Source organism: the organism of the source record quoted next, unplaced genomic scaffold (assembly GCF_019419815.1).
Source record: "Pyrus x bretschneideri cultivar Hongxiangsu unplaced genomic scaffold, Pyrus_bretschneideri_v1 Contig2, whole genome shotgun sequence".
In the NCBI taxonomy this organism is placed as follows: Eukaryota; Viridiplantae; Streptophyta; class Magnoliopsida; order Rosales; family Rosaceae; genus Pyrus; species Pyrus x bretschneideri.
The window spans coordinates 894,436-920,638 of NW_025999501.1; the positions used below are offsets into that span (position 1 = coordinate 894,436).

Here is a 26,203-nt window from a genome sequence, read left to right on the forward strand (position 1 = left end):
TAATCTTCAAGTGGGTATGCTTAGTTTGTGCTTTTGCATTCATTTTAGAGTTGGGTGTTTAGAACCTTAGAAATCCGGTTTTCTCCAGTGAAATTGGACGGTTTCCAGTTAGAATTTATTGTCGGCCTAGATGTGAAAAGTGTTTCCTTTGTTGAGCTCTAGCTACCACGTAAATTTGAGCTCATCTAGTTAATGTTGAAATTTGGGGTTTCTAAACCCTCCATCTTGACTTCCACCGCGTGTGGCGGTGTGTGGGATTGTTCACGAGTGTTATCTAGGTTTCAAATACCTTCTAGCGACCATGTGAACCTATGTCTAGCTTGGTTTCCAAAGATTCAATTGTTTGGTGTGGTGATCAATTTTGGACCGCCACTTGTTTGTGTGATTGACGACCAATCCGACCATTGGATTATAATGAAACCTTAGTATGTTATCCTCGAAGCATAATGTGGACTTTGGGAAGTTATGGATCATAAATCTGATTTGCGTATTGTTGTGGACCCCATCGTTGACCGAGAGTTGATTTATGGTCAACATGTCTCGGAATGTTCTAAATAATAAAATTAATACCATGGGAGACTTAAGTGAAGTCTAGTGGGCCTACATTGGTTAGAGAGTGGCTTGAACATGTGTGATATGGTTATTACCTTGATTCTTATATTGGCATCATTTGTGAATTTGACTTGGTCTTATAATGTGATTCTATTGAAAGGTGATTATATATATACACTTAGCCATAGACCTAAGTTTATTAACCATGATTTGGCTTGTGTACTAATGATGATCGTGGTATGTGAATTGACGTGCATATTCGAAAGGTCGTTGATTCACATAGAGGGTATGATATGATGAAATGTGGGTGACTTTAATTTATGTGAATATGAAATGGTTTTATAATCATTTTTCCCATAAATTGTTAAGTTTCATATTTAGCCAATGACATAGTTATATGAAGTGGGATTTGGCGTGCATATTGGAAATATGGTTTGTTTCTATGATTGGCTTGATTTGATGAGGTGAGGGCTAGTGGTGGACCGTTAACCCATTGTCATGGGGTTTGTTGTTTTGAAACATGTGTCAATGCTCGTTTCATTATTTCATCTCTTGTTTCGTTGAGCCTTTATAACTTGAGTAACTTGATTCATGTGTTGTTTCATTGATTGGTGGTTATGCAATGTACTCCGCGATTCCGTTGAGTGATGGTCCGGAATCGTGTCCTGGTTTGGATTCCGTTGAGTGATGGTCCGAAATCCTTCCTACTCCACTCCGCGATTCCGTTGAGTGATGGTCAGGAATCGTATCTTGGTTTAGGTTCCGTTGAGTGATGGTCCGGAATCCCTCTTACTCCGTGATCCCGTTGAGTGATGGTCCGGGATTGTATCCACCTTAGTTCATTGAGTTTCGTTTGAGATGGTTGCAAAGGTGTAGGCTTTGGATGAATAGTATCGCCCTAATTCTACTTTCATTGTGTGTATGTGAATATGGGTGTGAGATGTTATGGTTGTTTGGGATGAATTTTTGGATGTCTGGGTGACTCCCTCGGAGTTTTCAAAGGTTTGGTATTGATTTCTTATGAAGGATTTATATTCAATGTTTATAAATTTTGATTGATGGCTGGGTTTATTATTGTATTACATACTTATTTTATTGTCCCTCACCCGAGCCTCTCAACTTATCTGAGTGCCTGAATTGCCAGTGCACTAATTCCATAATATTGGCATTAACTTTACATATGACAGGTTTGGGTAGATTATGAGAAACCGCTTGATATTTTGGTTCCGTTGAGTGGTCCGGAACCCAATGTTGTTGGATTCCGTTGAGTGATGGTCCGGAATCCCCTTTGGAGCCTTGGTCCATTGGGTGGTCCAAAATCCCCTTTTTCCAAAGATGTAGTCTTCAACTGAATTGTGTTGCTCTAGCCTTGCGTTTCGACTTGTTGTATGTGTTATTGATGATGTGATGGTTGACATTATTGATTGATGTGATTATGGAATGACGTTGGATATGAGTGGAGTTATCATGAGTATTTTAGTTGATTAATATTTCTAGAGAATAACATGTTCTTTGTTAATTCTTAAATATGTTACACGCTATGAAACGCGAATTTATGTGGGAAACGTGATGAATTATGTGAGGGTTGAAGTGGATATGTTAATCGTCATGTGGGATTGTTATGTTGGATACCATGGTTATTGTTATGACTAGACTTGTTGATAAATGTGGCTAGAGAATGGTATTATACATCGTTGGTTCTTTGAAATGATATATGTTGTGAATTGCGGTATCATGTTGTGACATAATGGCCTATATATTGATGGAGAGGAAATCATGATTTTTCAGATGGGTTGTTATGTAACCCTGAGTCTAGTATTTTCATGCTTGTCAAGTTCTATTAATTGATTGAGAAATGTTATACTTTTCGACTTAATTGGACTGTGTTAGATGTCAATTATTGTGCATGACGAACTACGAATGGCTTGATCCCTGTTTAGGGTACGTAGGCAGTCTAACAGGGAGGTTAGATGCAGCTATAAAGCATACGAAAAATAACTATCTGATTCGTTTTTTTGAGTTGTGCTTGCCCATATCCCGGAGGTGAGATATGATAGATACGGATTTTTGGTGACGTCACGTGTCAATTCTGGACGTATGTTGGGATTGGGGCGTGACAACTTTTATGGTATCAGAGCATTGGTCCTTGGACCTTTGAATTTTCAGCGGACGCTGATTCTTGCCCTGTATTATTGGTGGTGTCAAATTTAGAGTTTCCTTAAATTTGTGAACCTTGGAGGGAGAGACTAGTACGTCTAGCCTATGGGATATGAATCGGGTAGCTATGTTGATCGTTCGTTCGAATCATTTACATTGGTTGTGGTGATTCAATTCGGATCTGTTTCGTTGTCTTCTTATCCCAAGTGTTCTTTCCGAAAACGTTGTGTTCTCTTGAATCTGGTGACTAAAGTTTCCTTAGTGAGTTGGTCGTTGAGGTAGAAGTTTAGTTTCGTGGTGAAGTGGTTGTCTTGAAATCCCTGTGTTGGATTTGATTGACAAAAGCGTTAGTGGGGGGATACTTCTTGGATTCGTATTTTTGAATTCTTGAAGTATCGAAAGTGAAGTTGGTTAAATTCTTGGTGTCAAAGAGAAGGGCGAGATCCTTATCCAATGTTGATGAAGTGGTTGTCAATACGAGTTCGAATAGTGGTGTGGTAGTTCCTTGTACTTTGGCTTATGGAAATTTCGTGGGCGAAATTTTTATAAGGTGGGGAGGATGTGATATCCCGTCCCCAAAATTATTATTTTATTTTATTCTTGACGTAATTCGAAGATTTGATTGGAACTAGTTCTTTATTTCTTCAAATTTAAGAAAACGAAGTGAGGGGTACTTTAGTCATTTTCAATTTTCTCGACCTTTTCGGTCAACTCTTGAATTGGTTAGGTAGAGTTCGATTCCATGAGCGCATAGGCGTAAACAGATCTTATTTCCGAGTCCGAACGGAGAAGTTAGAGTCGTTTAAAGTTGGTGGCATTTTGGTAATATTACCAAAATGCTATAAGTGGGAGGGAAACCTCCAGAAAAGGGGGAGGCTTTCAGAAAATGAAAGGGGGAGAGCTGCCTAACCCGTTTTAGGGAGAAATTGATCCATAAAACCACCAAACTTGACCCGTTTGTATCTTTTTCATCCGAGCTCCGTTTTGGATGATCTTGGTGTCCATGGAAAGCTCTTGACGAGCTCTACATCTCTGTGATTTTAGATTTTCCCATTTCTTTTCCCATCTTTTCAGTTCGAGGTCGCAAAGTCCACGACCTTGCCAGCGGATTTATCATCTTTCCGGCGATTCCGGCAACGATTTCCTTCGAGTGAGGTATAAAACTTCATCTACTCTTCATAATCTTCAAGTGGGTATGCTTAGTTTGTGCTTTTGCATTCATTTTAGAGTTGGGTGTTTAGAACCTTAGAAATCCGGTTTTCTCCAATGAAATTGGACGGTTTCCGATTAGAATTTATCGTCGGCCTAGTTGTGAAAAGTGTTTCCCTTGTTGAGCTCTAGCTACCACGTAAATTTGAGCTCATCTAGTTAATGTTGAAATTCGGGGTTTCTAAACCCTCCATCTTGACTTCCACCGCGTGTGGCGGTGTGTGGGATCGTTCATGAGTGTTATCTAGGTTTCAAATACCTTCTAGTGACCATGTGAACCTATGTCTAGCTTGGTTTCCAAAGATTCAATTATTTGGTGTGGTGATCAATTTTGGACCGCCACTTGTTTGTGTGATTGACGACCAATCCGACCATTGGATTATAATGAAACCTTAGTATGTTATCCTCGAAGTATAATGTGGACTTTGGGAAGTTATGGATCATAAATCTGATTTGCGGATTGTTATGGACCCCATCGTTGACCGAGAGTTGATTTATGGTCAACATGTCTCGGAATGTTCTAAATAATAAAATTAATACCATGGGAGACTTAAGTGAAGTCTAGTGGGCCTACATTGGTTAGAGAGTGGCTTGAACATGTGTGATATGGTTATTACTTGATTCTTATATTGGCATCATTTGTGAATTTGACTTGGTCTTATAATGTGATTCTATCGAAAGGTGATTATATATATACACTTAGCCATAGACCTAAGTTTATTAAACATGATTTGGCTTGTGTACTAATGATGATCGTGGTATGTGAATTGACGTGCATATTCGAAAGGTGGTTGATTCACATAGAGGGTATGATATGATGAAATGTGGGTGACTTTAATTTATGTGAATATGAAATGGTTTTATAATCATTTTTCCCATAAATTGTTAAGTTTCATATGTAGCCAATGATATAGTTATATGAAGTGGGATTTGACATGCATATTGGAAATATGGTTTGTTTGTATGATTGGCTTGATTTGATGAGGTGAGGGCTAGTGGTGGACCGTTAACCCATTGTCATGGGGTTTGTTGTTTTGAAACATGTGTCAATGCTCTTTTCATTATTTCATCTCTTGTTTCGTTGAGCCTTTATAACTTGAGTAACTTGATTCATGTGTTGTTTCATTGATTGGTGGTTATGCAATGTACTCCGCGATTCCGTTGAGTGATGGTCCGGAATCGTATCCTGGTTTGGATTCCGTTGAGTGATGGTCCGAAATTCTTCCTATTCCACTCCGCGATTCCGTTGAGTGATGGTCAAGAATCATATCTTGGTTTGGGTTCGGTTGAGTGATGGTCCAGAATCCCTCTTGCTCCGTGATCCCGTTGAGTGATGGTCCGGGATTGTATCCACCTTAGTTCATTGAGTTTCGTTTGAGATGGTTGCAAAGGTGTAGGCTTTGGATGAACAGTGTCGCCCTAATTCTATTTTCATTGTGTGCATGTGAATATGGGTGTGAGATGTTATGGTTGTTTGGGATGAATTTTTGGATGTCTGGGTGACTCCCTTGGAGTTTTCAAAGGTTTGGTATTGATTTCTTATGAAGGATTTATATTCAATGTTTATAAATTTTGATTGATGGCTAGGTTTATTATTGTATTACATGCTTATTTTATTGTCCCTCACCCGAGCCTCTCAACTTATCTGAGTGCCTGAATTGCCAGTGCACCGATTCCATAATATTGGCATTTGACTTTACATATGACAGGTTTGGGTAGATTATGAGAAACCGCTTGATATTTTGGTTCCGTTGAGTAGTCCGGAACCCAATGTTGTTGGATTCCGTTGACTGATGGTCCGGAATCTCCTTTGGAGCCTTTGTCCGTTGGGTGGTCCAAAATCCCCTTTTTCCAAAGATGTCGTCTTCAACTGAATTATGTTGCTCTAGCCTTGCGTTTCGACTTGTTGTATGTGTTATTGATGATGTGACGGTTGACATTATTGATTGATGTGATTATGGAATGACGTTGGATATGAGTGGAGTTATCATGAGTATTTTAGTTGATTAATATTTCTAGAGAATAACATGTTCTTTGTTAATTCTTAAATATGTTACACGCTATGAAACGCGAATTTATGTGGGAAACGTGATGAATTATGTGAGGGTTGAAGTGGATATGTTAATCGTCATGTGGGATTGTTATGTTGGATACCATGGTTATTGTTATGACTAGACTTGTTGATAAATGTGGCTAGAGAATGGTATTATACATCGTTGGTTCTTTGAAATGATATATGTTGTGAATTGCGGTATCATGTTGTGACATAATGGCCTATATATTGATGGAGGGGAAATCATGATTTTTCAGATGGGTTGTTATGTAACCCTGAGTCTAGTATTTTCATGCTTGTCAAGTTCTATTAATTGATTGAGAAATGTTATACCTTTCGACTTAATCGGACTGTGTTAGATGTCAATTATTGTGCATGACGAACTACGAATGGCTTGATCCCTGTTTAGGGTACGTAGGCAGTCTAACAGGGAGGTTAGATGCAGCTATAAAGCATACGAAAAATAACTATGCGATTCGTTTTTTTGAGTTGTGCTTGCCTATATCCTGGAGGTGAGATATGATAGATACAGATTTTTGGTGACGTCACGTGTCAATTCTGGACGTATGTTGGGATTGGGGCGTGACAGTGATGGCTTAATAGTAAACTTGTTATTCATAAATCTTGATAAGAGACTAATTTTGTAACTATAATTTGTATCTGCATTTTCTTTTATTATTATGTTTTAATTAACAGAAATCTATGAGCCATGATTTTTCATGAAGTTCAGTGCACATGCAGAAATCGTTGGTTTCATCAATGTGAAATACATTAAAATATTATCTACAACATAATGCTTGCAAATAAGTGTTTGTGGTTATATAGTGCACATGCAAAAGAAATTGCATCTTGTTTTATGTAGTCTGTCATTTAATTTAAAAGTGAAAAATTGTTTAAAGGCATAGTTGCAAATCTTGTAGGATTCAGCGATCACCATTTTTGATTAAAATGAGTACCATATTCTTTGACACTCAAGTAAGATTCAGCCAATTTGTTGGTCTTTCACTACTCCAAAGTCCTGTTGAGGTTTGACCATCAATGAATCCGAGAAGCATGTGAGTGTCAATGAGTATGATTTTTTGATTTTTTGTCAATCAATTAACATGGTTAATGAGTTAATTGGTGTTGAGGAAATTATGGAATCTCATTTTAATTAAGATTTGGAGTCCTTATTATGTGCAAATAATCAAGAGCCCTTATTTGGTTAGACAAGAAATCAATATCAATTAGGACTCTACTGTTATCCTATGATTTGGCAAATTCCAAATATTCAGTAATAGGCTAGATTAGTAAAGTCTTTTCACTATATATAGGTAGTCCCTACTTTCACAAAATACATGTTCAATTCCGAGCAAACCTTATTATTATTAGAACACTTTTGCTTGCTGAAAGTAGAAAACTCATTCGAAACCTTGGCAATCATGTTTTCTTCTTCCTCCTCAGTAGATAAGTTTATTTCCTTTTCATGTCAATTTGATTTATAGTATTCGTAATCTTAATGTCTTTTTGTTCTTATGATTTCATAAATATCCTACATGCCACATATTGTATTGTTGCTATCTTACATGTCGTATATTGTATATGTTGCTATCAAGTGTATTAAGAGAAAATCCTTGTGCCTTTTATGTTCATTATTTTGCACATCAACTTCAATAGTGGCAAAGGGAAATGTTGATATGCCACTTCACATTGACAAATAGTGTAGTTACTAGCGTCACGATGCACTTAAATAACAACTGCAAAAGGATCTCATGGAAACTCTTGAAAACAATTGTTTTATAATGGGGCAACATTTAAATCAAGAAACTAGTCTCAAGTGTCTCGGTGACACACGTTGGAACTCAAATTATGGTACTTTAATTAATATTATTTCCATGTTTGGTTCCGTGGTAAAAGTGCGTGAAATGATTGTTGATGATGGTTCCATGGATAATGTAGGAGAAGCAAATAGGTTAGTGGGAGATATACAATCTTTTGAATTTGTGTTTAAACTATTCTTATTGAAATCTATATTGGAAGCTACAAATGATTTGTCACAAGCATTACAAAAGAAATATCAAGAGACTGTGAACGCTATGGCTTTAGTCAAGTTATGTAAGAAACAACTATAAAATACAAGAGATAGAGGAATTAATTTTTGCTTGATAAACTGACTTCATTTTGTGATAAGTGTGATATTGAGATTCTTAGCATGGATGATGGATATGTAGCTCGAGGGAGATTACAACTTGGAGCTCAAAGAATCACAAACTTTCATCATTATCATATGGAGCTCTTTGTTGCTATCATTGGTAAGCAATTTGTGGAATTAAATAGTCGCTTTCGTGATATAAATATGGAGTTGCTTCTTTATTTGGCATATTTGTGTTTGGATGCTTCATTCTCGACTTTAGATGAACAAAAGCTAATTCGTTTGCTCAATTTTATTTGAATGAAATTTTTTACTTGTCAACTAAGATCAACTTGGGCATTATATTATTGATATGTGTTCAAGTAGTGAATTTTCTTAATTGAAAGGAACTCTTTAGAGCATGCAAAACCTGCTGGAGTATGCTTAAAAAGTAATTGACATGACAACACATAATTGGTTATTCCTGGCAACCCAATGTTAATCGAAGACAAGAGCAAGTGAGGACATCCGTCGATCAAGCACATGACCTAATAGTGAATTAGGAAAGTTCGTTATTGATTAGGATGAGGCTAAGGAATACCTTAAGTTGTAGGGATAAGATTGTAAAGAATTTCAAATTTGAGATACGTACCATATGGATCTTAAGTCTTAAATTATGTTCCTAGCTATATGATGATCAAGTGAACCATCAAACATCCACAAAGGCCGATCATGTTGTATTCAGTAATAAGTCTGAGACTAAGCATGTAGTGACATAGAATAGGTATAAAGGTGCTCATCTATGAGACCGAGTTCACTTAACATTGGCCAACCATAGAAGTGTACAAATGGAAGATTACCTACTTTTCAATCGTACCACACTTCTGAGTTATGGATGCAACTAGTTCTTAGACTTGAGGCATCACTGATTATGTCATGTTAGTGAATGTGATCTTTGGCCTCACATCGAAGCTCTCATACGATAGGGAAAGCTTGTAGTGTAAGGATTGAGATCATGTGCATTAACATGGAGATACGTGAATGCACAATAAAGAATTTGTCACCTTCTAGGTAATCATGAAGGTAGATATTCCTAAAGCCCTTTAACGATCTATCTCCAAAAGTCTTTAGCCAAAGCAACTTATAGGAGATATATATGGGCGATCATATTTATATGTAGAGTTTGACAATAGTTTCGTGCTCTCTAAAATATATGATCCAAATATAGTAGAAAGAAGAACTGAATTGCATCGTAACCATAATTAAGTTTCAAAATATGTGTTGTATGGATTCAAACATATTTTGGCTAATATGGTAGCCGAAAATCATTGCTAGATTTTAATATTTAGTTTATGGATATTCCTATAAGGTTAAATTAGAATAGTTTCTAATTATGTAAAATTAGATTAATTAGATTAATCAAATTATCCATTGCCAGCTTTAGTTGATATTAAATGTTTTAGCTTATATTAATTTATTGGATTGGGCCTTCTATTTATTGTTGGTTATTTGAGCTAAAGTAAAATAAGGAAGCTCAGTCCGAAGAAAATATCGTATTAATAAACTAAATAAATAAATTAAGAGTGAGCTGAATAAAGCTCGGTGACAATAGGGAGGTGCGGCAAGCGCAAGAGAGGTTTCCCTAGGGCTTGTGGCACTCATGTGGTGGTGGAGGATTAAATTACTTATGAAATTATTCTATATATAAGCCTAAGGGGTCTTTAGACCCAAACGACAATTCACAAATTACTGGAGGAGGAGGTCCTAGCAACTCGTCATGTAGTTTACATGATCTTAGTGACAATTCACTCACCGTCAATTTCAATTGAAAAACAAAATGCCACACCCACTCCTGTTTGTCGCTCCACGTACTGGAGAAGAAGGTCCTAGTAACTCGTTGTCTTCTTGCTTCACCAACAAGAGATTCATTCTTGTGGATACTATAGTACATGGCGAACACTTCAGAGCCTTAACCGAATTGAATTCCTCTGTGTATGAAATCTAAAGGTTGAAATTCTAAACTTAATATAAGTTTAAGCATGTGTTCTTAAATTTATTTTTTGTATGAACACAAGCACATGGATTAAACCACAATCACATGGATTAATTTAACATGATTAAACAGAATCCAACGTTCCGCTAACCATTTATATTAATTGAATTACTTATGCTTACGTCATCGGCCACCAGCCACACTTTCGCACGTGTATACTAAAGTAGTTCACAATCCAACAAAACTCTCTCAGTATTGATTGATATAGTAATCCTTAGTAGCTTGTTGTTTTCCAAACACAATATAAAATTTAGTTTTTCAATTCTCATTTGTTATAAAAGATAATAACAAAATGTTTATGAAGTTGTGAGGTGTCTTGTGTTTAATCTTGTATCATTTTGCTTAAGGATTTTTTGTGATCAAAGTTTGCTCTTTGCCTTTGGAAACAGGGGGGGTTCTCAGGGGGAACATCATTCTTGATCTAGCATGTTGAAAAGATGGTCAACAACAACATTGTGAAGTAACCCTTTGATTTGTATATGTAACCTTGCTTGGAAATAAGAAATCAGAAACTTGCCAAGCTAGCTACTGTTGTTTCCAATATATTCAAACATTTGTATGTCTGGTTCGTCATGTACTTTTCTAACCTCAATCAGATATTCGAAAGTAATCGTCACCTTACTTATTTGTCTCTGTTTCCAATATATTCACTATTGACACTATATCTAGTATCACTATTACCACAATCAAAATTAATTTTGCTTGAAGGAGTTAATAAAATTGTTGCCAAATCAATCAGTGTTTTCATATATTTTTCTCTTTTGTAAACCGTTCATTGTAACAACACACTGTTGTAAACCAATGTTCCATTTTAGTATATTATTATTTTTTATGTAATTCAATTCAAATCTCTAAGCAACCTAACTATGAAACCCTTATAGTTTAGTCGAAATATTTTATGATATTGAATTAGGCGAATATTCTACTGTCAATGCTCTCGATGCAGTGTCTTGTATCATAAATAGACTTGGACTATTATCTTGTCTACTAGATCTTGGTCATTGGAACGATAATCTAACGGCTAAAATTCAGAGTGTGTATACTAGAAAACCTTGACAATTAGTGATAATCAATGGAATCCTTGACTAAGAATCTAATGATTAAAAGTCTTTCTGGTATTGTCTATGATACACGGTGTTTCCCAATATTTTCTTCCGTCGTTCAGTACAATATGATGTTAGTGAGCAAGCCTGAACGCCTGAAATTTTTTTGCGGCTCATATGGTGAAAAGAGTGCATCATTGATCATTTTCATTATTATACTTGTTTTATTTTGGAAAGATTCCCAACATTTTCTTCCATCATTCAATACAAAATGATGTCAATGTTGAGCGATCTTGTATGTCAAACTGATTTGAATTTGAAAATCATTGTGAATCTAAAGAAAGATTGCAACATGTATTTTGGAACGGGTGCCACAACAATTTTGAAATTCAAATCAATTTGGCATACAAGAGTGATGTACACTAGCATCATTTTGTACTCAAGGAAACAAGAAAATGTTGGAAAAGTTCCAAAACAAAACAAGTACAAAAAAAAAAAAAAAAAAAAAAATCAGTGGTGCACTCTTTCCACCATACAAGATGAGCCAAAAAAAAATCTAGGCTTTTAGGCTTGAACCAAAGATCCTTTTCATTTTTATGCTTGTTTTATTTTTAAAATTTTCCCAACGTTCTATTCATTCATTCAGTACAATGGCAGAGTTCATCGATCTTGTAAGTCAAGCTGATGTGAATTTGAATTTGAGAATTGTTGTGACACCTAGTCCAAAAGATATGTTGCAATCTTCCTTTGAGTCCAGAATAATTTCCAATTTCAAATCAATTTGACATACAAGACCGATGAACTGGCATCATTTTGTACTAAAGGAAGAAATCAAATGTTGGAAAACTTTCAATATTAAAACAAGTATAAAAATGAAAAGGATTAATGTGGCACTCTTTCCACCTTACAAGATGAGTCTCAAAAACATTTTCAAGCATTCAGGCTTTGCCCCATTATCCTTTTCAATTTTTATACTTGTTTTATTTTAAAAAGTCTCCTAACATTTTTCTTCCATCCTTCAGTACAGAATGATGCTAATGTTCATCCATCTTGTTTGTTAAACCGATTTAAATTCGCATAAGATAACTCTTCTCATCTCATATCATCACTCTTATCGTTAAACCAATTGTCGCCTTTATAAAGGATGACGTGCTCAAATCCATTTAGTCATGTCACGACTTCCTCAATTAGTGCAACATCTTTATAACGATGTTTGTATTTTTTCCTCCAATACTCACGACATTGACGATAATTTTTTTAAAATATAAATGACCCTCCACCATAAGATATGAACTCTCCTTTCAAGATTGGAGAATATGATGCATCCACAATAATTCAAATAAAAATTATTTCACAAGGAAAAAAAAATGAACATTGTTACTTGATTCAGAATTATTAGAATAAAAAGAGGGAAGTATTATTGACACTCCAAAAATCACATTCTACACTTCTCACAAGTGTATTTTTCTTTCTAAATATAAAAAGTTTGGAGTGTAGAATGAGAAATTTGGAATGCCAATAACAATTCTCTAAAAAAAACATGAGGTAAATTTAGAAGGTCACTCATCGTCGATTTCAATTATTGAAAAATTCCAACTCTAGTTTGTTACTCGTATCATCCCTCAATATCTCCATAACTAACTTCTTGAAGTATTGCGTATATTTTGTGAATGGTCCTATGAATTCCTCATAAGACTAACCATGACCATAACCCGCCCTTGTACAAGAACTATGTTAGCACTGCTTAAATAGCCATGTTCACAACCTTTCACCTCCATATGGTACATTATGTCAATAACATCATTTCATGGGAAAAAAGAAAAGAAAATGCACAATTAACAATATTTCAAAAAATAAATAAATAAATAAATAAATAAACAACCATAATTTCAAGTGAATACAAGAGACAACAAGTCACATAAATATTTTTATTTTCTTTTAAATATTATTTTTTTTGTCAACCAACTTTTGCTAAGCACAAATCTCAAACACCAAACAAATAAAGATGTATAAAATTATCGGAGTCACGTGTAAGGCTAGTGACATAATAATTAAGCCTATTTTTTGTAATGCCTCATGAAATATTTTTGTTTTAGACTTACCAAAGTCATGTGTAAATTGATTTTTAATCGCACTTTACTTACTCTATGGAACTAAAATATTGCTAGTTTGCACACTAAAACTCATATTTGCTCCATTTTGACGGGATATCTATTCTGTAAAAAATGTTGATGTAGAAGGGTAGTATCAATTCATCGTAGTTGGCAATTAAGGACTTTATTTTTTTTTATTACGACGTGGCAGAAGTTGACCCTATACAGTTATAAGGGTTTGTAAGCAGAAATGCATGTGCTATGCATTTTGTGTTCTTTGCATAACAATTTCGATGATTATGATAAAAAAATTGATGATGATAAGTTTGATGGTGATGGTATGATAAATTTGATCATAGGCATAATCAAATGGCTAAGAATAAGGTGATGAGTAATATTGAAAATAGACCACAAGGGACTTATGATCATGGCTAAGCATGAAGAATAGCTCATAATTAGGAAAATTCATGTGTATTATGAGAGGACAGCTGGGTTGCAAACCTGTGATAACATATTGGCCCTGCAAATTTTGGAAGGGGAAGAATTTTCCATGTAGCACCGCATAAACAAACTGACTGAGAGTTGTAAAATGAAAATGGTGAGATATCGACGAAAAATTGAAGCAAAAATTAGGAATTTGGGGCTAATATGCAAATTTTGGGGTTACTTTTGTGAAATTTGGGGATCAAGTTTGTGATTCTTCAAGAAGGGAGAAGACTTGCCAATTTGACCAGAATACTCTTCTTCATTTTGCCAAATAGAAGTCATGTAAGCAATATTCCTTCCATATTAGCTTATTTGTCAACCTTTTGACGAAATGGACGGAATTCATCTAAGTGAAGTGAATATAATTATACATAAGGATAAGTTGTTCAACAAACTTACCTAATGCTCTAAGAGAACGATTAACATATCCTTTTGATGATCATAGTAGTTTCTTTCATAAAATGTCTCCAAAGCTAATACGAATGTGAAAAGGCAAGGTTTAGGTTGTCCCTCTTGCTTTGGCAGTTGCTCTTGCTCTTGATAGTAAAGTTCATATTGTTCACCTGATTGTAGTTGTAATAGTACCTCTGGATAATCTCTATCATAACCACCACCATATGATGATGAAGCACCATCTTGGCTACCTTGATAGTAAGAATGAGGATGCCCATAAAACATTTATTGTGCAGCTGATTGTACTTGCAAGTGTTGCTCTGGGTAGTCATCATCATGACCACCATCATGTTCATGGTCACTTCCGTAATGAGGATATTGTTCATAATTACCCTCATATAGTAGTCCCAAACAATATTGAGGGGGATCACCACTCATCTTGTTGTAAAATTTGGAAATTTAAATAAGAACTTTCTATTTTTGTATTATGAGTTTCATGTCAACTTGTATTTTGAAATTTATAGTGTATTTAGACTAAATGACTAACACATAATTATTGTGGGTTTACCATTTGGCATGTATTTTATATTGCTTTCATACCATGTTCTGATCATGAATGTTTTCTTCCAAACCTCGATCCGATTGGTGTGAAGCTAGTTGGTTACATGTCCATGCCAACAAGAATCGAAAAAAGGGGATTGAGGTATAATAAAGGGTAAATTACAATTGTACTTTGAAGTTTGTGTGCAATTACAACCTCATCCACCATCTTTAAAACATTTCAATCTCACATAATTATTTATATTTCATTTCAGTTTTGTACAATGGTTAATAATTAATCCGTTAAACTAATCATTAAAACATAAAGCCCATATATTTTGATGATTTGTCAAATAAAAATAATTAAATATTAAAAATCAATTTAAAAGCAAACTAAATTAAAGAAAAGCGAGCCCCCACCTACTCACCCTCTTCCCCAAGCTTTCTTGCAAAGCAGCAGCCGCTTGACAAAATCCCTAATTTTGTTTTCTAGGTTAGTTCGACCTAATCAAAGCATCTTTTTCTTCTCTTTCTTTTCTTTCTCCCTCTCCTCCCCTTTCGAACTCGAACTTCAGCTCTAGAAGCTTCGCAAACTCACGGGCTAGATTTCCAATGGCAAATAACAAGACTGTCAGAGAATCTCCAATAGAAGGAGCGGGTATGCCGTAGATCCGAATACTGACGAGTTTTCAAGTGGAACGGGTCGTCATGGACTACAGCAACGTCGCCCCTTGGACCCCTATACGATTTTGAAGTCAAAGATGTGGATCTTGGTGGTTATCTCCGTCGCTTCGAGTGTCGCTTGGTTGGTGGTAAAATGGGCAAACTTGAAATACGACATGCGTCGTTGCAGCGTGAAGTCCTTGTAGTGGTTATAGTTGGGTTTGTGGATTTGGGAGAAAGGATGGGAAGATGAGGGAGGGGTTGTAATGGGAACCAGAGATTACGAAGAGGTATGATTAAATTCATTGAAAGGGGTGGGGCACACTTGGCATAAACTTTTTTATTAAAAAATTATTTTATACTTGGTTTATTTATTTGGACAAATTTTAATTGCCATGTCATCACTTAACGATCATTTTTAATGGATTGACTAAGGCCATCTCTAATGGATCAGGCCTTAGGGCTGTGGGCATTTTTATAGTTCGAAATGAGGAAAAAATCATCTCTAATGGAGGTCCATGCCAAAGGAAAAAGGAGACCCACTAGGCCAAATTCTAGCCCATGGCCATCAGGCTGGCAATTGAAGTCAGTTAGCCAGCCTATTGATGGGGCCCAACCTACAGCAGCCAGCGGCTGCACGTCGTTAGTTGACGTCATCTAGCTGTTGTATTTAATTTATTATTATATTTTTTAAGGATGAAATTTAAAAAAAAATTAATAATAATTTAATTCTAATTTTTTTTCCATAAATACCTAAACCATTTCTACACCATTCCTCACATTATTTTCACCCTTCTATACTATCTTACCTCATTTTATTTCAATTCTTCACTTTCTATTCTCTTATCTCTTCTAATAATCTTTCCTTTATTTTTTTCAATAATTTTCAAATGGCCACAACTTCAACCAAAGGAAAGGCTTGGACCCAAAGGAGACATGAAAGCAGAGCCAATCTATACGACAAAGTAAGTGTTTTCAAGTTCTTTTATATATTTAATTATATTACATTTAATTCCATAAATTAATTTCTTTAATTTTTGTAATTATATTTTCTAGGAACGCCAATCGGAGCAATTGTATATGGATGACATTAAAAATCACCTTACTCATCAAGGTTGTTGGGAAATTTGTAAAGGGTGAGTGTTATTTCAAGATCCACCGCTAGAAAGATTTGGTCATACGCCATCTTCTTAAATACAGTTGGGGATGAAGAAGTATCTCCTAGCATTGAAGAAACAAGGCAAGAAAATCTGTCTCTGGGTCAATCTTCCATACCCGAGGCTATGGGACGACACAAGGCTAGAAAATTGAAGGAAAAGGAGGAGTTAGCCTTTCAAGAGGAAATGGCCTCCTCATTGTGATTAATGGCGGAGCAAAATGACATTGCCACGGAAGAAAGGAAGCGTAGACATGAAGAACGGGCAAAACAAATACAAGAATAGATTAATGATTGGAACATGGAAGAGGACACTATGAATTATCCTCCAATGAGTAAGGCATATTTTAAAAGGAAAAATAGGGAAATTATGGCCCGACAGAAGTTGTTTACAACATCCAACTATACTCCTACAATGGCGGATGAAGATCATTATTATAATTAGTTGTTGTAGTCTTTAATGTTTAAGTTGTTGTAATCTTTAATATTTAAGTTGTTGTAGTCTTTAAATTTAAGTTGTTGTAGTCTTTAATTTAAGAAGTTGTATTTCAATTAAATTATACTTCAATTAAATTGTGATCTTTGAATTAATGTCCTTGTTGGTTAACATGCAAGTAAAATTAAAATAATTAATAACGTGAAATCTAAACAACATGTAACAAATAATAATACAATCTCCACCCTAGTACTACTTCGAGGAGTTACTGAAACATAAACAACATGAAAATTAAAAACATTTAACAAATAACAACACCAATCTCCACCCTAGTACTACTTGGGGGAGTTATCGAAACTTAAACAACATTTGGTCTGTTATGCCTACTCCATTGTTCTTTTGGCCCAAAAATGTGTAATAAGATCTTGTTGTAGGTACTTGTTTGTGGTATGCAAATGTATCATTCTATGATGCCTCATGTATTCATTTAAAAAGATGTTACCAGTTGTTTGTCATAGTTTGTAAGAGCGACCAACAACCGAGCCACCCCATTGAGGTTGTTCTTGAGTTTCCTCACACGCCATGGCCCCAGCCATTGCTGCCATAAATATTGTGTTGCGCCATGCTTCATCCTCTTCATCGGACTCCTCATCTTCTCATCTCCACTCCGCCCATTTATCTTCAAACTCGGAATTGGATGAGGACCCCCAGCTAGAATGCGAAGAGGATCCAAAGTTGGAATCCATTACAAACTTGAATTGAAATGACAAATTTTAGAAAATGACATGAGATATTGAATAGGGCAAAGATGAAGGTGTGCAAATTCTACCCCAATATCTAGCCAATTTATTAATATTGGAAGTTGAAGATAAGAAGTGCCACATAGATAAGAATCCTATCTAAAATTTGCATAACAAATTACATCTTGAAACGTAGCACTCAAAAATCCTATCCGAAAAATTATTAAGATTACATAAAGATAAGAAATATGGAGAGTTACTCACTTTAGCGACACGTGTCATTCGAAATATTATCGGAAAAAATTATTGAGATTATATAAAGATAAGAAATCCGGAGGCTTATTCATTTAGCGACAAGTGACACTCAAAATATGTCCGGAAACCTTATTTTAATATGGTAGTTTAATTCAATTAACCAATAAAATTAAAGAACAAACTTAAAATAATAAATTATTGAGGGGGCTAAAAATAGCCCCCTTCAGTTGGTGATAATATATAAATATGGTCTGACAATGTTCATTAAAAAATAATTCTTGTAGGGCTATAATCTGGATGGGGGCTAAACATAGCCCTTTTTGGTTGGAGATGGCCTAACGGTTGTACGAAATTGATATGAAATATAAGTAATTGTATGAGATTGAAATTGCAGCTAAACTTAAGAATGCAAATTGTAATTTACCTTATAATAAATTATCTTTTAGAAGGTCAATAGTGAGATCGTCGACGTGGATAGTGTTATTTTATCATACCGTCAATTTGAATGATGGATCATACGTCATACTTGTTCATATATATTACTTTTAGTTAGCACATTATGTTATAACATCGTCAATGTTAACCATACAACATTACGTTATATACCTTTTTTGCTTGCTTAAATTAATAAGAACACTTTTGATTAGTAAACATTATGTATCGTCTTTGTTTGTCATATCAAAATAAATCGTACTATATACTAATATACACATCCTCATACAAACTTATTACCTTACATTTTTTAGCTAACTTAAGTGACTTACTATATACCATGTTTATAATTAGCAACAAATGTGTATCGAACTAGGAACTACATATATGGTTCATATTTTTTTATCCGCTTATGAACATGATACCAAAATATTCTTGCTTGTAATCTGGTAGAAAAAATTTAGTATCAAATTTTATGCATTTGGTTTATGATAAAAACTTGGCACTTTGTAGGGTTTGCGCTTAGCTAATTAAAGCACTACGGACTGTTACTAGTCAAGGTCCTTAAAATTCACACACACACACACACACACAAAATCAAGGCCCTTAACAACTAGAAGGAGGACACTTCAATTTTGGGGAGATTAACTGATGATGCTTGTGTGCTATGTTAAACTAGTACTTATGGGCTGGGTTTATTTATGTTTTTCGAGATGCTAATGTTGTGGCATATAAATTAGTTGGTTTTACGCTTGCTCTGGAGTCCTCCGAAAATTATAGGGGGCCTTAGATTATAACCTTGTCAGGCAAGGTTCATCTTCTTGCAGCCACTTCTCTTTGTGTTTCACAAGGGTTGTAATCTTTGGAGAATGAAAGGTAAAACAGGTTTGGCTAAAGGGATTCGATACAACAACGTTGGGGAAAAGTAGCATAGCTTCTAAATCTTGACAAAAGATGGCTTTTTACGGTGAATCTATGACAAAAAGAATAGAGTCTGGACAAACAAAAGCTTTTTGGTTTCTTGTTTGTCTGAGAGCAAAGTGGGATGTCTTTTGATTGATTGGTTGAGTGTCTTTGTCTCTGGGGTCCTTTGCTACTTTTATAGACATTTTAGCCCAACTGTCCAAGTTTTCCCTTATGGTAATGTCTTCCAGAACATGGTGAGTTACCACTTATTTACCCATCCATACCCCTGAAAAGTACTTTTTAGGGGGGGGGGGGTGAGATGCTCTTCTGAGTGTCATTTCTCTCATAGGCCTATTACCTATTCCTTGGCAAAAATGATTTTTAATTCTTCTTAGGTTGTTGCCTTGTATGTTCATGCCCAATCCTCCCTTTACTTTTTGTGTTCTTGGGCCTTCACTCTCACTAAGCTTAGCATTAAATATCCACTCAAGCAGTGCCCCCTTTAATCATTGTCAAGTCTGCTAATCAAGACATTGATAGCGATTAAAATAAATTGCATGCTGAAACTGGGTATTAGCGCCACTTAATTAGCCGTTTTAAACAAACCTTTGCACTAACCCATGATTTCCGAAGTTAATTGCCTGCCCTTTGAATAACTTCCATTTCACTTTTCTCAGCCACCTTCTTCGGCAAACGTGACTTTCTGAGCTCCCAAATTTCTTGAATTTGCATCCCTTTCTTGCCTTAATTCCTAACCACTCTTTCATTCTTTTCTCTCGAATTCAACAATAGCCCCTAAATAATGCCATGCATGCGAGTCTGGAGAAGGAATTGTCACTTTGCACCGTCGGCTCAATAGCCTTCATCGCCCTGGAGCTGGCCTCAATCTATCCATTTTCTTCGAGGAAGAAGATGTACACTCACTAGGGCCTGCTTGGACTGCCTAAGTCCTTGTTGTAGTAGAGAACAACATGCCAAATGCCAACTAGTTCACCCCCAATCCTTACACAGTCGAGGCTGGAATTTCTGCCTCAAAGTGGTCCAATTTCAAGAGGGGTTTCCCCTTAATGAAGCATGAAGCCTGGTCCAAATGGGTGGATGAACTAGAGCCCATCTGGAAGCAGAAATTAATGGCAAATGGTATTTATGAGCTCATCATGATGTCTAAGACCACCATCCCCATCAAGTATGAGCTTCTCTTAATAAGTCTTCTCTTCCAGAACACAGGGACGAACACTTTCAATTTTAGAGTGGGCCCTATGACTCCCACCATTCTAGATATAGGTTAGGTTTCTAGTCTGAAACTATCAGGCAGATGTGTAAACATTACACATGATTGGTCATCCCCCTCTCGTCCTGTTGCTGAAAGCTCAAAAGCCCTCAATCCGTTACTAGCTTGGAGTACAACCCCACTACCTTTAAAAGCTATGAGACTTCCTTCATGGGCTTCATTCCATTTGCTAAGACGATGCTCAACCCATATTTTCCCACTGCTGACCTAGCTTAGAAACACATGTATTTTCTCCTTTATTGGTTGAATAAGCATGTGTTCCCCAATAAATTCAAATGAGTGAATCTGGAATGGATCTCTCTGGTGGAGGTGCTACATTCCTTTAATGATGTCGCCACCGGTCCCTTTATCCTGGCACACCTCTACCATCTTTTCTACAAGATGATAAGGGACCAACCCTTTGAGGCTAATGTTAATAAGGCTACCAAGATGGTGTAGCTCTGGCTTCAATGGTATAACCCAGAGTTTCGGGCTGCCAACTTGGAGTTTCCAAAAGGAATAGCTCTCGCTCAAATTCTGGCAAAGGCTCCCACCACCAACCATTCTACCTTAACCTGCCTCTACTTTTTCAAAATCTGTAGAACTCGGGCTGATTTGGAGTAGGGTACCTATGTGCTCAAGAGGTACCATTGGTTCTCGGACAACCATTTCCAATATTCCTTTGGGGATGATGCCAGCAGCTTCTGCAAGGAGAAATTTATTAGCTACATCCAACAAAAGGACTTGGCTCGGGGAGTTCGAAATAACCGAGCAGGCTACGAACATGGCTAGAGGTCTACCACCCTAATTTATGTGGTAGGCAACTGGGGTTTAGGCAGACGATCCCAATCCCCTTCTTCGACTCTGTCCAGTGTGGAACTTCCTATCGTCTCCACTCTCATTCTGAGACTACATTTCGGGCAAGCAGGCGCATCTTGGAAGTGATGAGCAAGATAGCCTACAAGTCCGCAACCTTCAACTTCGAGTGTACATCTTTGTTCACCACTTGGTGAGAGGCTAAGTGGTCTAGGAAGTACGATAGAGATCTTAGAGAAGCCCATGATAAGATCTTCAGGTTGGTCTTCTTCAAGTCTCTTCCAAAGAAAGAAGAATTTGAAAGCTGGAAGAAGGCCATCAACCAGAAAAACTAACTTCTGCTAATAGGTAATTTACACTGTTGCCTTTTTCTTTACTTTATATTTTCATGATTTGTGATTGCTAACTTTTTTCGTGATCTTACAACCCAAGGCAACCCTGATAAAGTGGATGTCAGGCCAGAAGAAGATGATGCTGATGCCTTGGTTCTCCAAGAGGCGATTACAGAGGCAGTTAAGCAAGAAGCAGGCTCTAGCCATGTTCCTAAGGATACTGTGCACATATCTGCGATGTTCAGCGAGTAAAAGACAGAAGCTGGGCTTGAAGCAGAGACTAAGGCTCTTCGTCGGGCAAGATTTGCTATTGTGGAATCTTCTGACTCTAAGCTCGAGGTGAGGCCCCAGGCTACACTCAATCTTCTTACTGCAAGAGCCACTACACCAAGAAGAGAACCAGGTCTCAAACCTTTCAGGCTTACAAATCTCTTCCTGCCTTTCCAGCTGAATTGAGCAGGAAAAAATAGAAGTCTGCCAGTAAGTGATTTAAACTTGGTTTCTTTATTCAATTTTATCTCAAATTTTGAGTTAATCCCGTCTTTTCTTGTAATTAGGACTTGTTATCAGCAAAAAACATGATATATCTCCTCATGAGATGCCAGCAAGTGAGGAAGGGCAGCAAAGTGATAAGGAAGTCCTTGCCAAGATTTTGGAGGAATTAAAGGTAGCCTTCTTAAACTTTAGTACTTAGTTAATGTTGAAGTCCTTTTATTGTACTATACTAGTTTTTTTTGTTGTTTTCCAAAATAGGCTTCCAAAGCATAAAGGACCTCTCAAACCAAGCATTCTTCATCTCCAGCTCGACTTGTGCATCTTTCTCCTCCTCAGGCTGAGCCTTCAGAGGTAAAATTCTTCTTCTCAAAACTTATCAACCTTACATTTCTAAGTTTTAAATGTTGACTTTACTTCTGCTATTTTCCAGGTAAGGGGAGGCACTCCGGCTCCTCAGGTAGAGCAAGAACCAGCTATTTCTTCTTCATCTATTCCTCCAGCAATGGTGGTAATTCCCACCTCCTAATTCAATCCAACAACTGGAGAGATGCTCTACTTTCTATAAGATGGCAGTGCTTCTGCAAGTCTTCTTTTCCTTAAGACATTTTTTAGCTGTTCTTAATATATTTTTACTTTGGATTTATGCTCTGTACTTTATCTTTGCTAGTCTTCCCCCTTGCCAAAGACTACCAATTAACCAACACCAACTGTTGAGAAGCCTATAGTCCCTAAGATACCAATTGTCTCAGAGGCGACCACTCCCAATGATGCTCTTTCCCTACTCAGACAAGCCAACCAAGTCTCTTTGAGGCAGCTGCAGTAGCACATCCTCCTGCCAAAGCACAAGGCTTTTCTCAGGTAAAAACATACTTGCAATCTTGTATTTTCCTTATTCTAGTCCAGACTGCCCTATTAACATGTCTTTTTTGTATTTTGACAAGTCTCTGGTGAGGGCTCGGACAATTTTCCTCAGCCCGTTATGAGTAGGGTAGTCCTTCCTCGGCCTTCACGAGTTTCTAAAATCTCAAGGATCCCAATCCCTCGGCCTAGAAAGAGTGCTGCTGCTGAGTCCTCCACTTTTATCTTTATCAATGTTGCCACTACTGTTGCTGCCTCTGATGGTGCTGGTGTGATGCCTCTTCCTCTGCTTCTTTTCTAGCTACAGCCTCTTTGCCCGAACTAGTCAGAGAGTTCGAGTAAATCAAAACAAAGCTGAGATCCCTAAGGCACCCCTCTAAGCCTTAGCACCTCCAAGATCAATGCATGATCTTTTGAGAATAGATGCAGATGGACTTCTTTGCCTCATTCACCTTCAAAGCTCTTCAAGATGTTCAGAGAGCTCTCATTGATTTGTACCAAGCCCAATGGATGTCAAAGGTGCAATATGAGTCTTTCATCTCATTCTTCAAAAACCTGAGGGTTTTGAGGAATTAACATCTCAAGGTTGAGAAGCAGGCAAACAGAGTGAGGTGCTACAAGGAGAAGCATATCAAGACCTCAATTACTATGCAATAGCTGGTGAAAGAGGGCTCGGCCGTGAAGGATCGAATAATGGTGGTAGCTGCTAAAATCCAAAAGCTAGAAGAATAACTTTCTGTGTTGAAGGCTAAGTAGATGACCCTTTCCAGCAAGCTATATAAGAAAATCAAAGAAGTGAAGAGAGTTAACCATGAAGTGGAGGAGTTTGAAGGTCAATTAGCCAATAACAATATAACCTTAAAAGAGCCGCGTCCCATTTTCACCATCAAGACTTATCATTCCAGGATAGCTGCCTTGGCTGAAGATGTAAATCTATTAGGCTAGGGCATCTGTACTTTTCCCAATTATTGAATGAAAAGATCTCTTACTGCTTTACTAGTTTCCTTACTTATTTATTTTTCTAACATTGACAATTGCTTTAAACATATAAAAAGGGCCCTCATTTCTTTTCTAAGTATTAGATTTCACTAATGTAATAGTCTCTAACATCCCAAAGAGTTGGGTGGTTTTTCTTCAAAAATTTGGCATTGAATGGATGTTTCTGTAAGTTTCCCTCTAAATCTGCCAAGTAATACCCCCATTTGTCTAATACTTTGGTAATTGTAAGCGGGCCTTCCCAAGTGAGACTCCATTTCCCAAAACCTCTAACTTGAGCTCCTAAAGGCAAAACTATTTTCCACACCAATTTCATTCTTTAAAAGTGTTCTGCCCTACCCTCTTGTTGTAGGCTTGGGTAACAACCTCTTTCCCCTTCTGGATATTGTTTAGAGCTTCAATTCGAGCAACATCTAAATCATTAATTCCTTGGCACATGGCCTTAATGAACTCATCACTATGTAGGCCAAATTAGTTCTGAAGTCTTACAGAACTCATATTGATCTCCATAGGGAGCACTGCATTTTGCCTGAATGTCAATGCATAAGGAGTGATCCCAGTTCCTGCTCTTTTTGAGATCCTGTAACCCCAAAGAGTATCTTCCAACTTCTTATGCCATCTTTTTGGACTATCTGCCACCATTCTTTTAATGATATTCACCAATATCTTGTTGCTAGCTTCTGCTTGACCATTGGACTGGGCATAATAAAGGCTAGACTAAATCATCTTTATCTTGAACTTTGTTGCAAACTCTTCTACTTCTTTTGAGATAAATGATGGCCCCATGTCTATAACAATTATTTTAGGCACCCCATATCTATACAGGATTTTCGTCTCCATAAACTTCTTCATAGTAGCAGAATTAATGGTCGTCAGAGTTGAAGCCTCAACTCATTCAGTAAATTAGTCAGTTGCCACAATTATGAAGGTGTGTCCCTTGCTGGAAGCTGGGTATATTTGCCCGATAAAGTCCATGGCCCACCCTCTGAAAGGTCATGGCTTTACTACTAAATTTAGGGGCATTAACGATGTATGCTGGAGAGGTACATGTCTTTGACATTCTTCACATCCTCTAGCATAAGCTTTATAATCTTTCTCCATGTCGAGAAAGAAGTAGCCATATCTTCTTAGCAACCATCTCATCTTTGTTCCTGCTTGGTGTGCTCCACAAATGTCTTCATGTACCTCAGCCATCACCCTCATTGATTCTTCTAGACCCAAACATTTCAACAAAAGCCTATCAGCAAAGTTTTATCCCACATAACAAACTTAGTTACCTGTCGTCTAATCTTCTTACTAGTGGGAAAATAAGGGCCTTTCAAGTATTAGATGATAAATGTTGTCCAGTACTCTATCTTAGGCTCTTTAGTCATTACATCCAAGCTAAATCCTCTCTCAAAGATAGAAGAAAGACTTTTCCTTTGGATCTCTACTTTCATCTCAGGCCATCTCTCTTAAAACTGTGCTCCAGAAGCCTTCTGTGCTAATTCATTAACAATCACATTCGCCTATCTGGAAATATATTTAATTGTTATTTCATTACCCCAATAATCCAATAGTTGAGTAGCTGCCAATTAATAACCTGCCATTGTGATATGTCTACACTTATACTCTCCATTTAATTAATTAATCACCAACTCAGAATCACCATATACTTCTACTTCAGCTGCCCCCAACTCTATCAAAATTTCTAAGCCAATAATCAGCGCCTCGTACTTTGCCTTGTTGTTGGTAGTATCTTTGTAATCCAAAATGAATGAGTAGCAATGCTGAATCCCCTTTGGATCAATGATGACGAGTCCAACTCCCACAACATGTTGTGTGCAAGATCCATCAAAATATAACCTCCAATGAGTGATCCATAGGTTAGTTACTCTTTTTACTTCTTGCTGAATCCATTCCTCCTTGCCTGAATGAGCTTTACTAGGTGGGATCCAGATACTAGCTACTTCCAAAGTTCCAGGGATGTTGACAAGTCTCTCCTTGGATTTTTGGTACTCAACTAGGAAGTTTGCAATTGCTTGTCTTTTCACTGCCATATGAGGTATATACTAAAAACTGAACTCTGATAGTGCTAGGATCCATTTCTTAATTCTTCCAGTCAACATTGACTTGGACATCATGTACTTGATCGCATAAGTTTTGGCAATTATATGGAT

The 26,203-nt window shown here is 36.8% G+C and overlaps 1 long non-coding RNA gene across 1 annotated transcript; it reads left to right on the forward strand.

Annotated features, from left to right (window-relative positions):
- The first annotated feature begins 3,386 nt into the window (after positions 1–3,386).
- LOC125476663 lies at positions 3,387–10,759 on the forward strand. The gene is made up of 3 exons (XR_007257987.1): positions 3,387–3,864; positions 8,142–8,262; positions 10,524–10,759. It is a non-coding gene; the product is annotated as an uncharacterized LOC125476663 (long non-coding RNA).
- Positions 10,760–26,203: the final 15,444 nt, after the last annotated feature.